This window comes from Pleurodeles waltl, chromosome 7 (genome assembly GCF_031143425.1).
Source record: "Pleurodeles waltl isolate 20211129_DDA chromosome 7, aPleWal1.hap1.20221129, whole genome shotgun sequence".
NCBI lineage: Eukaryota > Metazoa > Chordata > Amphibia > Caudata > Salamandridae > Pleurodeles > Pleurodeles waltl.
The window spans coordinates 752302195-752317927 of NC_090446.1; the positions used below are offsets into that span (position 1 = coordinate 752302195).

Below are 15733 nucleotides of genomic sequence, written 5' to 3' on the forward strand. Positions count from 1 at the left end.
ACACTAAGTGCAATGTCCGACTAATTGCCAGGGCTGTACCTGACCAAGTATGGGGTGTAGCTTTTTGCATGGCACTCGTGGGTATGGCACTTCAACCAATCACATAGGTGCCTCTTCCTGGTATGAGTAGGGAGGGCGCACACACCTTCCCACCTGCGGTACAGTGGGAAAGTGGCCAGAGTCCTAAGACCACACACTCTGATAGTCAGCAATAACTGGGAGAAAAAAAGCAAAACGTTTCAGGGAAATCCCCTAAGAAGCACCATGTCCAACACCTACGTTGCATAATTGAGATTTCTCTTGGGGAAAAGCCCTTATTTTCTGCATGGGAACGTCAAACGAGAACAACTGTGTTTCATGTCACACATGCTTTTTCTCTACTTTTAGTGCAAAATGTGTCATCTTGTCCAAAATCGATGTGAGTTTATGATTTGTGCAAATAGTAGCACAGAATATCAGATCAGCATTTCACATATTAATCCTTAATTTCAAGCGCAATTTTGGAGCATTTTGGGTCATTTCTACAAGAGAAATGAGACAAATTTTGCCAAGGCTTACATTTTTTTACTTCTGTTGCAATGCTTAACAATTCCTTTGTTTAGAATTGCATCTGAGGGTTTAAAGAAGGTAGATTTCAGTTACACTGCCACTGGTCCTCATAAGTATAGTTTTTAGTCTTTTAATAAAGCTGAGAAGATAATTTCACAAATGCATTTTTTCCTAAGACTTGCAGGTATTTGTTTTTCCCCTAATATCTTGGATTGTTTGATGGCTATACTGATGGGACTCACTTTGTGAAGTATGAGGTTCGCTTTGTAAGTTATCAATTTAAACATACATAATTATATACCTTTCTTTTATTCAATTCTGAAATATATGATTAAAGCTTTATAAGCGCCCCAGATGTAAAAATGAGTGAAGATTCAAATTTTATGTAAAATTAATCTATTGTTTGACCTGAATATATACAATAATCTCCAGATCCAAAAGTAAACAGTGGTCTAGAAGGTCCTGCTCTTCTGTCATGTCGTTGATTCTTCAGATCAGGGGTGGCCCCTCCACTTGAGCGAAGATGCGTCTCCCCGCTAACGAAAATGCCCCCAAAACGGAAAAATGAAATGGTGATAAACGTTATTACCATTCTATTTTTCAGCATCCTGTCCTGAACCAAGTGTCAGGACCTGGTGGGGCAATTGCTGCCCAGTGGCTGCAGGGAGCTCTGCACTTGTTTAAATTGTGCTTGTTCCTTTGGCCGGCCATCTTGCAACGGTCAGCCTGACATGCACACTTTAAACATCTTTACCCCAGCTGTCTTAAGACAGCTGGGTTAAGGAAAGCAGAGGCCTCCAGCGCTCTTGTGATTGCAGAAAGAGGCTACTCCCACCAATCCTGACTGCTTTCATGCTGGTCATCAGCATGAAAAGAGCGTCAGGATTGGTTAGTGGTTTTTACTGGTCCAGAGCATTGGAGCTTCCAGGATCAGGAAGATGCAGTGTGGATGACGCCTGAAGGTAAGTGACTTTTAATTTTATTTGTAATTATTATTATTGTGCTCCCACCACTGTAAACATAAACCAGCCGCCACTGCATCAGATTAAAAGATTATGATCTGCTAAACTCCAGGGAGATACTTTCATTTTAAGTGGATCAAGACTCAATCCGTTAGATATAATTAAAAAAAATGTAGAATAAAAACACGTTGCTTATTTTGTTCAGTCACATCGTAAATTTCCCTTAAAACCCTTTGGTGAAATTTAAAAACTCTTGAATAATCCGACAATGGTTGCTCAATTCACTTCTTTTCGATGTCGGTGAAATCTTCCGCAGAAAATCTGAAATAGGATTTAACGTCTCTTTCATTTGTTAAAACAATTGCAGTGGGTCCCATGTAGATGCTCTTTGAAAGAATGTGGCAGCCGAAGAAGGGGCGACGTTGGAAGACGTTTTTTTAATGTCAGATATTAAATAATTCCTGCCTCATAAGCCCTCCCTCACTTCCTCGATGTGTAGGTGTCATCTGGAAATGGAATTTCCTGCCTGCCTGCCTGGAGAACAGCTACACCCGTCTAAAAGTTCTAAACAGAAAGAAATTGTACACCAGAGGCACGCTTGCACCGTAAAACCGGAGGATGTGAACTTTTATATCTGTATTGTACTTATTTGGACTACAAAGAAGGAGGCACGCTGAGAATCATGTGACTTGTTTCCTCTGTTAAAAGATAGGACACATGCAATCCCAGTGGATGGAATAAAAATGTAAATTGAAATTAATTTTGACAATTCACTGTCGTTCAATCTGACCTTGAAAGTGTTATAATAAAAAGTACATGGACAAGTCGATTGGGCTTCTAGGCATAAACATCTAGGACAACATCAAAAAAGAAGTAAACAATGTTTTTGTAAGATGTTAGGTGTACAATTCTACTTTGTTTTCACTATAACTTAAGAAAGAAAATGCTCCGTTTACTCAAGCAGTTTTTATCGAATCTCAACATTCTTAACATTTCATGAAGAATGGTGTAATTCCAACAGACAGACTAATTCAAAGCAGCCATTGTCCAGTCATGGGGAAACTAAAGCAGCCACCTTCACTCAGCGGCTCAAGTTAACAAAATTAAAGGAGGTACACTGTTACCTTCTGCAACAGCTACCTCTAGTGGTTAAGAAAAATAAATCGGATAACCACATGCCGTAGTATTTCTAGTTTAGTTGCTCTTTCACAGTAGAAAGTTTCAATTGGACGTTCAGTTCGTAAAATCTTTAATCTGCTTGCTCAACAGCTGCATGTTGCGTTCAACACCTTTGTCAGTCTGTTTCCTCAGAAGAGGATTCAGACAATATTTTCTTTGGTATCATTTCATGTTCTATAAACGGAGACTATTGGTTTTCCAGAAACAATTCATGGGGCTTTCAATCCAAAGAGCACTGTTATTCTAACGATAATTATCCGGCCAGTTAAGAATCAATCACTCTAATGCTGCTAAATGAGATGTAAATGGCCTCTATCTAGGAAGAGGTAAGCAAAAGATGTATGGACATATGCAATTACGATATAGAAAGAACTCATAGGCCTACAATCACCCGACCACTAGAGTGAACAATAACATCTGAAAGATTTTTTGGACCTAGGCAGGACATGTTTTTGGACCCCTTGTTTGGAATAACTTTTCATTTAGTACTCACTCTCAGGTAACCAAATCCCTCGTGGTGCCAAACACTATTGAATGATGAGTTAAAATTTCAGAAACGGGAGCACCCGCAAAAACACTCAAAAGCGAATGCTACCAGGTATCTTCAGGGACGGCTCCTGCGCTATGGAGAAGAAACGTCACCCCACTGGCTGAGCCGGAAGCAGAAAAATAAACAATAGTTTACTGTTGTTTTATTTCTCTGCTTCTGACATAGCCAGCAGTAAAGGGAAGGGTGGGGCTAGGCCACAGGATGGGAGGAGGAGGGCGGAGGAGGAGAGAGTGCACCTAAGTGTGAATGTGTGTTTGCCCGCCGTCTGATGACGGGCAAACACAAGTGCACTCAGGTTTCTCCAGCCCGGCTGTTTTTAGGCTGGAGAAACTATACAGACTCCAGGGCTGTGTCAGAGCGGCAGTCCAAGCGGCTCAGATCAATCCAGGTGCTGCTTTCATGCTAAGTTTAGCATGAAAGTAGCGCCAGGATTGCTGAAGAGCCTGTGCTGGTGTCCCAGCAGTGAATGCTCAGACACCACAAGAGGAGCGAGCAGCGAGGCAGCAGGGACAGAGGCAAGGTAAGTGCATTTTGTATTTTTTTATTTTCACCTTCTCTGCCCCCTGCCCCTACCTTTGAGTTATGTGTTGGCGGTTGCTGGGTATCTGGCAACCAAACAGTTCCAAAAAGTAAGCTTGAACAAGCTTTGATGAATTCTTTGTTTTTGCTCTTGAATTGATGTTTAGATTTTGTCTTGCAGCAACATTTCACGTTAAGTTCAATATCTAACTATCCAGTTCCTCCCATTGTAGGAAAGACAGGTGTCACAGTACGGGAATGGCAGAAGTGCTGCAGTCCACAGGTGACATTCTAAGGGCCTGATTTATACTTTTTTAGCGGCACATTTGCATCATTTTTTGACACAAAAGCGGCGCTAACGAACAAAATATAATTGAATTTTGTAGGTTTGCACAGTTTTTGCTAAAAAAAAATTACTCAAATGCGGCGCAAAAAAGTATAAATCAGGCCCTAAATGTCTATGCTATGGGTATATTTTTTGCACCATATAATGTGCCCTTAAAGGAAAGTTAGATCTACCAATCAGGCATTAACAAATTTTTACATGTTTTGGGGTGAGAGCCCATACATGGTGTATAGGTCAGCAGTGCTCCAGTGTCGAGTTTCTAAAAAACAGCAATATATTTCAGCAGAAAAGGGGAGTAACCATGCAAGAAGGGGTTTTTTCTCAAAACAGATCAATAAAATTAAGCTCATCATTTAAATGTGGAGACTAATAGATGCAAACTCCCAGTTGTGCCCAAATTGTATTTATAACGTAGGCATACAAGGTGCGTACCGTCAATTTTTGCTTTTACAGTTATTGCCACAGTAATTCCAGGGTAAACCATGCAGACACATTTGGAATTTCTGTTCCCTGAATTGGGCAACAGCAGACACTGTTACAATGTTATATCCCAATCTGTGGTTAAATCAGATTATGTCACATATTGCGTATACTATAAATACTTGTGGGAAATTGAGTTTTTGATTGTGGGGGGTAAATACCGATCTCAAGCAAAAACCACAACCCCTGTCAGAGTGAACCACAAAGGTCACTAAATTAACCTATGCTTAACCCACTGGCAGCTTGGCACAAAAGCAGTCAGGTTTAACTTAGAGGCAATCTGTTAAGTATTTAAACATCACACACACAGTAATAAAGTGAAAACACAACACAAATAATACACACAAATTCAAAAAGGTAGAGAAAAGTTCAATGAATAACTTGAGACTAAAATGACGAAAGTCCTATCAGTATAGTTGGAGAAATGCAATTCCAAAGATTTAAGTAAGTATTGCACCTAAAAGCACAAAGCCTCCCTCGCTGTCATTTGCTCATGCTAGACCGGGGGAAGTGAAATGTTTAGGCTGACCAAGATGGAGTGTGGGTTGGATACAGGGACCAAGTTAGTCCTGCTGAAAAGGTTACCTTTTTAAAGTCTGATGAAAGGAGCCCAGTTTGTGGTGAAGGTGGATGTAAGGAGCGAGGTGAGCGCTGCTGTAGCGTGAAGTGCGGACAAGGCACTGTGGACAGTCGTCTCTGTAGAACAAAGATCCTATTGGGCATTGCAGAGCTTTGTGTTGGAGGTCATTGCTGATTGTCCTTGCTGTAGAGAGATGTGCAGATCTCACATTGTGGGTGTCACAACTCAATCTTGTGTGTGCGTGTGGTGGGTTTTACTCAACAGCTTCATGTCACCCTTCCCATGTGGCACCACCCTGCCCTGAGTATTCCAAGTCATGCTTCCCTTATGACGGCTTACAGTCTCGAGCACTCCATGATTTCTTTCCTAAGAAGCCTAAACCATTGATCCTTCTGTGCTGGTGCTATGCAAGTCAGATCTATTCGGCACCTTCCTTGATAAACTATGATTCCACCTCCTCTTGAGCTTCTTCACTGATCCTCCTGCTGTTATTGGATTCCAGTTAAATTATTAGACAAGTCTAAGTACTTTCCTTTCAGGTTAGTGTGCACTAACACTCTATAGTAGTGAACAGGACTGACTATCCACCTCTTTAAAACTCTAGACTTGTCTCCAGCTCTTCCTCTGTAATTTTCCTTCCAGCTTGTCTTATTTGTCCTTACTCTGGACCCTCTCTCCAACCTTGGTGCTTGAACTGTTTTTGCTATGAGACTTAAGTCTGTGTTTCTTCATTGAACAGAAATGTCAATGTTATCTTGGGAGTGTCAGTTACTCTAATCTTGTTCCGAGTATAACCTTGTTCCAAATATAACTTTGTACTGGGTATAACCTTGTTCTGAGTGTGACCTATGTACTGAGTTTAACCTTGTTACTAGTATGCCTTGGGAGTGTTCCTAACTCCAATCCATGAATCGAGTATAACCTTGGGAGTGCAGGTAACTCCAATCTATGTTCCAAGTCTAGTCCACGAGTGTCAGAGGTTCAAATCCATATTAAAATTTCTTCCTCAAGAGCCTTAGAAGATTCTCATCCAAGAAACTGGTAATTATGCTATTATGCCATGATTTTGAAGAAACCTGTAAGTGTTAAGTATTGAAGCAGTCCATTGTAAATCATGTGCAGGCTTGCTAGTGTATAGATGTTAATTGCCGCTTCTTATTATTCCCAGTGTATTAGTCTAGGAAACTAGGCTTCATTGTAGATGTCCACCAATTTTTGAACCCTTTATAACTACTAGATGCTTGTTTTTCAACTCTAAATGCACTGTGGTGTGCTAACCAGACCTCAGTACCAGTGGTCTTTCCTTTAAAACACGGTATGTCTAATTGTAGCACCTAAGATGTGCCCCTTGTAACCCCCTAGTCCTCTGGTGTGGTGGCTGACTGGTATCAACCTGCCTGCCACCGCAGATAAGTTTCTGACCCCCTGGAGGTGAGAGCCTTTGTTCTCCAAGGTCAGAAACAGTGCCTGCTCTGGTAGCAGGTGTTATCACCTCTGCCAATAGAATGGCTAGTAAATATGCATACCAAGGTCAGGGAGTTCAAAGTTCCTGCTGCCTCAGGTATGCAACCCCAGCTTCCCCCAGACCTGGGAGAGGCAACCCCTGCCCAGAGACCCATTTGGCACCATAGAAGAGAGCTGACCTGAGACCATGGGAGCAACGACTGACTTGCGCAAACCCTGACAGCCTGCCTGGTGCCCCCAACAATCATGGAAGAAACAAACTCCTCCTGCCACTGTGCAAACTCAGAGAAACCCAGTGGGCTGCCAGTGCTTCTGCAATTATCAAGGAATCGCCCTTGGAGTAAAGGAGCTACTCCCCTGTAGCCACAGGCATCAAAGAAGCAAGGTCTGGTTCACTGTCCTGCTGCTTACTGGGGATATCGATGGAGCAGCCACTGAGGATGAGGTCCCCAAGTTCCTACAGGTGGAATCCATCCTCCCTTCAAATGTGGGGGCACCAGGGCAGACCAGAGCTACATAACACCAACACCCAGGGCACCAACCCCTTGCAACAGCTAAGGCTTGTTGTGCCCATTACAGACAGCAACACCAAGGAAAATCAACCTGCACATCGCAGGACTTCAGGGTCAGTGAGACTTATATCAAGAGTGGTCCAGTGGATCTGCTTGCCCTCTTCTGCAGAAATCTAAATTTATATAAAAATAAGTGCTATTTTTATAAATTGGTGCGGAATTCCTTTATTGATTGTGTGTCTCACTTACTGGCTGTGTATCCAATAAATGCTTAGTACTGTCCTCTAATGAATCTAATGAGCCTAACTGCCCACACACAAACTGCCTAACACAAAAGAGAGCTTTTAGGGTTATTATTTTAACTCTTGTCAGCTAATTAGAGTTGCCTTGTGTTATCTACATAATGTCCCCTTACATTGGTACACTATATAGATAACTAGCTTCCTACAATTGTGTCTTCACAAAACCACAGGGTCTGATACCATAAACATCCACCTTCGCATACCAAGAAGGTCTCAGAAGCGACTATCATGTTAAGCAGAGTATTACCGTCACTGAGCAGATTCAGTATTGCATGTTTCTGTTTCTTATTTTGTCCCTTTCCCCCTTTCTCCCTTTGGCAGCTGTGTGATCTAGGAGTACCTTCTCAGGATCTTGGGTCTCCTGAGAGAGAGTGGAGGTCCAGCATCAGCTCTAGGTTAGTCTCCAGTTGGGACCAGGTGAGTACGTGACAGCCCGTCGTCGCTAGAAGTCGTTGTAGCATGAAGAGTAGGGTTCCCAGAGCTTTGTGTTGGCAGCATTCATGGGCAGCCAAGATCTCGGCAAGAACAAGCCCATTCGATGTTGTGAAATATGCAAAATGTCAGGATTTCTCCCTTTCTTCACAGGAGGTGCTTCTCTGATGCCAGCCAAGGGCCCAGGGCCTGGGGAGACACCTCTTTGGATCAGGAGCTCACCCCAGAAGACGCCAGCAAGGCTCAAGCAAGTCTAGTTGCAGGATAGCTGGACAGTTGCAGCGAGGCCTCAGGAGCTTGTTGTGTCCCTGTACCTCAGGAAAGGAGGTCAGCCACATCACCCTTGGAGTTACTCTGGCAGTCCAGGGATCAATCAGCAGGGCAGTACTCTGAGGGTTCAAGGCAAGCTTCAAGCTTCATGGCAGTTCTCTGAAATACAAAGCAGACCTCAAGCAGCAGGGCAGTCCTCTGAAGTGCAAGATACTCCTTATGGGGGTTCATGCAGGTCCAGGAATGAACTGAAGAGTTGGTCTGAGAGTGTAATATTTATACCTGGTGCCAGCCTTTAAGGTGGGGGAAATGTTTAACCTTTCCCTCACATCTGGTTCTGGAATTCCTTCCTCCCCTGCCCAGCCTCCAAGGGGTCTAGTGTGACAATAGACTAGTGTGAAGTTCTGAGTGTGCTGAGGCAGCCCTTTTGAAATGTATGTGGGACAGGGAATAGCTCTGTCCCTCCCATCTTGTCAGGATGGCCCAGTCTGACACAACACAGCCCCCCTTTGTCTTACTGTCTGGAAGGAGTATGCAAAGACCAACTATCCAGTCACATGGCCCAGGACACAGGCTACTGACCCCAAACAGTTTGGACAAGAACGTACCAACTTTCTAAAAGGGGCATTTTCTGAATTGTGCCTTTAAATTTGCTTTACCATTAAAGAGGGTTTTACATTACAATTCTTTTCAATGTAAACATGACATTTCTACATGCTCCCAATCAAACCTTATTACTTATTAAATGTAATAATGTAGCCCAAAGTTATCCGAGGTGAGGGGTAGGCCTTGCAGTAATAAAAACCAAACATAAGAGTTTTTCTACTACTAGGACATGTCAAATTTAAAAGTACATGTCCAACTTTATATATTAACTGCACCCTGCCCTTTGGGCTGTCAAGTTGCTACCTTAGGAGTGAATTATATGCATTAGTAACAAAGATGTAGACTTAGCATAAAGGTTTATTTTTCCACGTCAAATTGGCAGTGTAAAACTGCACAGAGGCAGCATTGCTAGACCTATGACATGTTTTAGAGGGCCTACTTAAGTAGGTGGTACGATAAGTGCTGCTGGCCCTCTAGCAGCATTTAATTTACAGGCCCTGGTACATGTAGTAGCACATTAATAGGGACTTAAAAATAAATGACATGTGCCAATTGGATGTAAGGCAAGTTTACCATGTTTAAAGAAGTGAGCACAAGCACTTTAGCACTGGTTAGCAGTGGTAAAGTACACAGTCACCTAAAGCCAACAAAATTGAATTTCAGCAGGTGAATAGGCAAAACCCTTAGGGGGTTTACCCCCCTAATGGCTGCCGGGTCTACTAACACTGTACTTTGTGCTGTGAGTATTTACCAGGTGTGCAGTTTGTGTCGACAGATAATGTGCAATGTGTGGGTCACTCAGTAGGAGAGCTTAACTGTACTCTCTGAAGCATAATTTGTGCAAAACAATACTATTGCTAAGAATCTGGGGGTCATTATGACCCCAGCAGTCGGTGTTATAGTGGCAGCAGTTCAGCCAAAAGGCTGGCGGTACATTCTGCCCTATTATGACATTGGCGGTTTGGCAAAAGCCAAACCGCCAATGTACCACACCGACCACCATGGCGGTAAGGACCGCCGGGCTGGAAACTACAGTCTCCAGCCCGGCACCCATCACTAGACCGCCCACGGTAATATGACCCCGCCCACTGCCATGATTTCAGTGGCTTTTTTACCGCCACGAAAACCATGACGGTAGGCACTATCAGTGCCAGGGAATTCCTTCCCTGGCACTGATAGGGGTCTCCCCCGTCGCCCTCCGCCTCCCCAGAGTCCTCCCCCCTCCTCACACTCCCTCTTCTGTCCCCCCCTGACATACACACACCTTCATGCACAGACATACACACGCATACACACATACATACCCACATTCACCCACGCATGCATACATCCATGCACACACACATCCACACACACTGTCATACATGCAAGCAAACAAGCATTCACACATTTCAACATACATGCACACTCAATTCCAATCATGCACACACGGATTCCACACGCACCACACCCGCATGCATGCACACAGACACAATAACACACTCCCCCACAGACACACACAGCTCCCCCCACCCCCTCCCCTGTCAGAGCACCAGACTTACCTGCTTATAGGGGGTCCTCCAGCAGGAGACGGGATGCGGCGCTGCTGCCAGCAGCAATGTCCGCCAGCAGAACACCGCCAGGCTGTATCATGTATCATGATACGGTCTGCGGTGGTCTACTGGCATGGTGCTGCTGCTGGCAGCAGCGCCACCTTATCACCGTCAGCTGCCATGACCGTAGCCAGAATTCCACCAGCTTTCTGGTGGAATTCTGGCTACAGGCATGATACAGCAGTTGGCTGGTAGCCACGGCATGGTCTTTTGGCGGCCGTCGCGGTAGGTGGCATTTACGGCCTATGTCATAATGAGGGCCTAAATGTGCCACAAAAGGACTCAAACGTAACAACCTCGCGTGCATGTTCGAAAGTGTGCAACCTTTTTCATGGAATGATTGAAACAATAAAATAACTCTGCAGACATTACCTTACCTTGCTGTTGGATATTACAGTCAAGGCTAACTGGGCTCAATTTGACAAAAAAAAATGAATTTGTTCACATTTATAGATATATTTATTTTACTATTTCTTTGCAGAACTGCGTAAGCCCCCGCAGACACTCAGTAGAACTGTGCAGCTTCTTTTGCCTGACCTTTTCCCCAGTCATTACAGCCATTATATAGAAAAAGCGTTACCTAAGCCTCTAGGTCAAGCTGTTTTATAAGTAAAAATGCTTCTTTGTGATTGGGGTGTTGGTCAGTGTGGTTGTGAAAATTGTTGGTTGACTTGATGGACGGCATATTTAGGCCCATATTTATACTTTTTGACACAAACTGGGGCCGGCGTTGGTTTGCGTCAAAAATGTTACCGCCGGCTAAAGCCATTCCTACGCACCATGCGGGCACCTTATTTAAGGAATGACGTTAGCCGGCGCTGCGGACTGGTCAGAGTAAAAAAAAAGACTCAAACCAGGCAGCGCCGGCGTAGGGTAAAATGGGGTTTGTGCGTCAAAAAATGGTGCAAGTCAGGTTTTAGGCAAAAATCATGCCTCAAACCGGACTTGCACCATTTTTTGACGCACAACCCCCATTGAAAGGACTCCTGTCTTAGTAAAGACAGGAGTCATGCCCCCTTACCCAGGGGACATCTGTCCCCTGGGCATGATCATCGGGCACAGTGGCATGCAGGGGGGCCCAAATTAGGCCCCCACTATGCAAATAAAAAAAAATAAAAAAAAATACTTACCTCAACTTACCTGTACTAACATGGGATGGGTCCCCCCATCCATGGCTGTCCTCCAGGGGTGAGCGAGGTTGGCAGGAGGTGTCCCTGGGGGCAAGGAAGGACAACTCTGGACTCCTTCCATGGTCAGACACCATGGAAGTGAGCCCACAGGTCCCTTAACTCCTGCCCTCACCCAGGTGTTAAAAAACGGCGCACATCAGGCTGTCGCCGTTTTTTAAGGCCCGCCTCCTCCTGTTCGTCAAAATGACACAGGAGTATGAATAAGGCACACAGGCCTTAAAGTCATTTTTTGGGCGGGAACGCCTACCTTGCCTGTCATTAACGCAAGGCAGTTTCCCGCATCCAAAAAATGACGCACACGGAGGAATTTTGACGTTCGTGGGCTCGGGCGTCAAAGTTTAAATATGGTGCACGGTTTGCGCCCAATGTGCGTCAAAATTTTTGATGCACATTCGGCGCAAACAGAGTATAAATATGCCCCTTAGTGCATTGATGGATGAATGGGTGAGTGAGTGAGTGCATGCATGTAGTGCATATATGGGTGCATGGTTTGTATATCTTCAACCACCAGCAACCATAGATAAGCACCTCTCCATCAACCAACACACATATCCATCCATGCATTCATTGATAAAACACACCAAAACAAACAGGTTGGAGGGCTTTCTTTACCGTTGCATTGGTTAATTGGTGCTCTATTCCATTGCTGGTATATTAAGACACTAACCTCAAAGTTAAGAAGAGTTTTAAAATTGTGACTCTTGCCGCTCAACTCTTTAATAGCGATCTGTGATATATGTCAAGCGCAAATATTTACAGAACCAAGGAATTTTTTAACATGGTTTACTACCACTATGTAATTGTGTTATGCGCCTCCATGATTTACAGTGGGAAATATTATTCCACCAACTGGCTAATCACACAATTTGTGTGTCATGCTATGGTAGTGGGAGTGACCCTTTTGAAACACCTTTTGTCAATCGTTTGTAAAGTAGTTTAAAATCTGGGTGGTTAATTTTTCCATAGCGCTGCCAAACTTCCAGGCAGACTACTTGCTTTTATATATCAAATGTTGTTTTCTCTAGCGTAGCCATGAGTAATCACGAGTATTTTCCATTATAATTGCATGATGGTTAAATGTGACATGGGTCTGCCTCGCAAGGAGTTTCTGGTAAGGTCTTTCTATTTGGACTGACTTTGTGCAGTATGATGTGCCTTCTGTAGCTTATCAAGTTAAATATATATTTTATATTTTATTCCATTGTCAATTAGTAAAGCTTTGTAAGCATCCCAGACTGGGAAAAAATGAGCGGAGATTCAAAATGTATCTACTATCTATTGTCTGACCTTAATGCACATACTAATTTACACATCCAAAGTGTAAGAAACTGTGTTGTAATTTAAAAGGTGGGGCTACCTTTAGCAACAAGCACAATCCTTGTTAGGGTGCACCACTAAAGACACTAAATTATCCTGAGCCCAACAACTAGGCAGCTCTGGCAGAGAGCAGGCAGGCTTAATTTAGAGGCAATCTGTTAAGTATTTATGTAGTAGCAAAACAGTGATAAAGTCAAAACACAAGTATGAAAAATCCCAAACCAATTTAGAACAATGCAATACAGTTTGCCATGTAAAATGACACCAAAACAACAACAATAAAATAAGAACTAGGGAAATGAATTTTAAAATTTCTAAATTAAAACAGTGCTAAAAATTGCCAACCAGGGTAAACAGGCTGCAGTAGACCATGACTTAGGCACAATTTGAGGCCAGCTGTGATGAAGTGTGGGTTAGCAGTGACCAGGTTCCATCCAGTTAGAGGATTTACGATGGAACTTGTCCTAAAAAATGGAAGTCCAAAGCCTTCAGCGGATCAACGCAGCAGTATGCAACTAGAGATGGCTCCACTAGGTCAGATAGCAGTCTGACGAAGTCTAAGAGAAGTTGTATGTTTTTTGGAAGGAAAGGTCGTAGCAGGGCAGGAGAAATTTGAATTTTGTGCCAAGGGAAAGTCCCTGGCTGGCCGGATAATTTGGGCGCCTTCGCCCAATGAAGGCATCTTCATTCACGAGGAGCACCCCGGCGCACAAGATGGTCACACTGGGGTTATGCTCTTGCCATATAGGATCATCATCCATCAGCATCCAGTTGTTTATGCCAACACATTTTAAAGCAAAGGGCCATGTCTGTGGACTGAATGACCAGCTCAGATCTGGTCTATGGCTGGGGCAGCCACACATTCAGCAGCTGAAACTGTAACAGTGAGGTTAGGCTTGCAAAATGAGCAAGATAGCTGCTGAAGCGGGGCATTGAAGCATGGCAACAGATGAAATGGAGACCCTGGCTGGATGGGATGCTGGGACTGTCCTGTGCTACCTGTGGAGAGTGAGCCTGCTGCAGAGGAGGGCAGAGATGCCACTAGACAGAGGAGCCCAGAAGTGAAAGTGCAGAGGATGGGGGCTGCTGGTGCCTGGTGCAACACAGCCTCAGGTTGGTTTTGTCTGCCTTGGACCAGCAAGCTGGTGTGAGAGAGGTGTGGAGGCCAGGGAGCAAGAGTGGCACCATCTGGTGACTTTATACAGATGTGGCTTCTGCAGGGCAGTGCACAAGTTGTTGTGAGGACAAGTAAGCCCTCAGCCTTTTTGGTGATGAGCTGAACAGGTCCAACTGGTGGTGGTATGACCTGTTAGTGGCATAACACAAGTGTGCACAGATGTGGGGGAGTCCTACTGTCCTTCAGATCCCCCCCTTGCTCCTGGGTCTGCTTAAGCACCCGAGGAAGGAGTCTAGGGGGAGGCAGAACTCTCGCTCAGGAGTCATTAGGAGCCGCTGAAAGTGACCCTTAACTGGCTACCCACCCCCCTCTCTGCAGTGCGGTCTTGTTCCCTTGGCCCCTCCATGGATGACTGGGACCTCTTGATGGCTAGTGTGCAGCCCTCCATTTTATCGAGCTTGCCTGGAGTGAAAGGCATTAACAGCACTATAATGGGGAAACAGGATCGGAAGCAGTCCCAACTTTAATTTGAGGTGCAGAAAACTATACAAACCGTAGCATCAGAATCTGCTCCAGAAGAGGCTGCATGGTAGGAACCAGGTGAGGGCACCTCTCATATGGATGTGCAAATGCTCCTCCACATAGGAGAGTTTGACTTCCATTAATAGTAAAATGCAGACTCTCTCAGCACAGCTTGATGCTGTCACACACAAGATTGTCAAGCATGACAGTCAATTAAAAGAGGTTGAGCAAGGATCTCTACAGTTGAAGATGACCTGGTGCTGCAAGGTGGAAAGATGCAGAGAATGGAAAAGATTGTTAAGATTATAGCCACTAAAAATGGCAGGCAAGTTTGAGTCATAATAATCTCTACATTCTGGGAAATTCCGGTGGCATTGTTTGAGACAGATCTTCTCCTGATTGCTGGAGGTAAAGAAAGCCCACAGATCTCTGGGGAGGGGGGTAGCCTGCTGCCAGAGGGCTCGGCAATGCCCATTATAGTGCAACTGTTGAACTTTTGTGATACAGACACTGCACTAAGAATGGTACGCAGAAATGCATGCTAAATTTTGACAGTAATGGAGTATTGGTGTACTCAGAATTCACCTTGGCTGTTCAAGAAGCCAGGGGGAAATGTGTTCAAGTGATAAAAAAATATTGCACAGGTTGGCATACAAAATGCCTTGTTACACCCAGCATGCTGGCAGATTGCAAGTAAGGAAAAGCAGCATATTTTTAAGAATCCACAACAAGGCATGGAGTATCTATGGCCAATGAGGAAGGGGACATGGGTCCCATTCTTGCTCTGTCCCCGGATTCAAGGTAGCCTATCTAATGAGGGGTGATACCACAAAACTGGTCCAAGGATGCTTGTATCTGGTTCAGGGAGGACCCAGCCTAGCAATTTAGAGTGGACTGTTCCCACAGGGAGAAAGGTCAAGACTGATTTTCATATGGCTTGGTCCAAACTGGAATGGCGTGCCAAGCAAAATCATGATGGGTTTAGATCCAAATCTGTGACTGGGGTGAATGTTTGATATTGTTCGGAATTCCGTCCATCATCTGTTCTTTTTGCATTTGTTGCCCCAGTGCATGCACCTCAATGGCAGCGCTGTTCCAGAAGATCATGTAAGATCATGATCTCCTTGATGTTTGGCGGCACAGATTCTAACATTTGTGGAGGGTACTTAATATTTGCATGTTCACGGGTGTGGTCCTGGCTGAATTCCTGGGTAGTGTTGAAAGATGTGGCTCCATGGGTGCGC

The 15733-nt window shown here is 44.4% G+C and overlaps 1 long non-coding RNA gene across 1 annotated transcript; it reads left to right on the forward strand.

Annotated features, from left to right (window-relative positions):
* Positions 1-1426: 1426 nt before the first annotated feature.
* On the forward strand, positions 1427-2267 carry LOC138247314 (uncharacterized). Its single transcript, XR_011194431.1, has 2 exons — positions 1427-1511; positions 1879-2267. It is a non-coding gene; the product is annotated as an uncharacterized lncRNA (long non-coding RNA).
* The last annotated feature ends 13466 nt before the right edge of the window (positions 2268-15733 follow it).